Source organism: Solanum dulcamara, chromosome 7 (assembly GCF_947179165.1).
Source record: "Solanum dulcamara chromosome 7, daSolDulc1.2, whole genome shotgun sequence".
NCBI classification, from domain to species: Eukaryota; Viridiplantae; Streptophyta; class Magnoliopsida; order Solanales; family Solanaceae; genus Solanum; species Solanum dulcamara.
Genome location: NC_077243.1, coordinates 19030451 through 19032246, shown reverse-complemented (window position 1 = coordinate 19032246; position 1796 = coordinate 19030451).

The window sequence follows — 1796 nt, the reverse complement described above, 5'->3', positions numbered from 1 at the left end:
TGAAGAGGGAGAATAAAGACAGAGAGAATAATAAAGAAGATGGCAATGAAAATTGCCTAAACACCATCTCCATCAAAGATTTTGTTACAGTTCTTGATGCGAATCTAATAAATATTGCTTGTAATAAGTCAAGCTGGGTTGTGGACATTGGTGCGCATCTCACGTGACATCAATGAAGGATTTTTTCTCTTTCTATACTCCTGGTGACTTTGGAACCTTGAGTATGGTTAATGGGACTGTATCTATGGTGGTTGGTGTTAGTACAATTTATTTGAAAACTAGTGTTGGAACTAAACTAGTTTTGAACAATATAAAACATGTACCCGATGTTCGTCTACACCTGATTTCTATTGGTTTTCTAGATGATGAGGATATGTTAGTACCAAAGGCCGTGGAAAGTGGAAACTCATTAAGGGTTCCTTGGTTGTGGCTTGTGGTAACAAACGTTGTGGTCTATACTGGACTACAACTTCTACTTGTGCCAATATGGTGAAAACAGTTGAGAGCGATAGCTTTTTAATATTTTAACACAAGAGGCTTAGCCATATCAGTGAGAAAGGACTTAATGTTCTAGCCAAGAAAAAATTGTTGTAAAAATTTCAAAGTGTTAAATTAGAAAAGTGTGAGCACTGTTTGGCTAGAAAATAAAATAGAGTTTCCTTTTTAAGTCTAACCCTCCTTCAAGAAAGGCAGAGTTTCTTGAGCTAGTGCACTCTGATTTATGCAGTACAATGAAGACAAGGACTCTGGGTAGTGCACTCTACTTTGACACTTTCATTGTTGACTACTCAAGAAAGCTTTGGGTCTATATCCTGAACACTAAAGACCAATTGTTAGGTGTCTTTAAGCAGTTCCAGGATTCAGTTGAAAGAAAAATTGAAATGTATTCGTACTGATAATGGTGATGAATATTGTGGACCATTTGACGAATACTACAAGCATCAAGGTATTAAACACTAGAAGACTCCTCCTAAGATCATCAGCTTAATGGGTTGTCTGAGAGAATGAACAAGACCTTGATGGAAAGAGTTAGATATTTTGTTTCTGAAACAAAGTTGCCTAACGCTTTTTGGGGTGAAGCCTTATTGACCGATGCACATGTTATTAACTTATCTCCTGTTGTTTTTTTGTAAAGTGATGTTGCAAATAGAGTTTGGTATGGGAAAGATATTTCTTATGACCATTTGAGAGTATTTGGTTGCAAATATTTTATACATGTGCCGAAAGATGAGAGGTCAAAGTTAGATGCCAAGACAAGGCAGTTCATCTTTGTTGGATATAACCTTGATGAATTTGGTTATAGGCTATATGATCCAATTGAGAAGAAGCTTGTGAGAAGCAGCGATATCGTTTTTATGGAAAATCAAACTATTAAAGATATTGACAAAGCAGAGAAACTAAAATCTTCAAGTTCTAATGGCATAGTCCATCTTGATCAAGTTCCTTATACAAGTGTGCATGATGTTGGTAGGCTTGATGATCATAGTGATGCTCAGAATCAAGTCCCTGATCAGCATATTGATGCTTATGATAATGATGATGTTGTTATTGATAATGCTCATGTTCATGAAGTTGTGGACGAATCAAATATTCTTCTTAAGAGTTCCACAAGACAACATATTCCCTCATCTCATTATTCACCCTAATGAGTATGTGATACTCACTGATGGGGGTGAACCTGGGTGTTATGAGAAGGCCATGGAAGATAAGCACAAGGATAAATGGATTGAAGCCATGCAAGATGAGATGAAATCTTTGCATGAGAACCACACTTATGAGTTGGTAAAATTATCTAA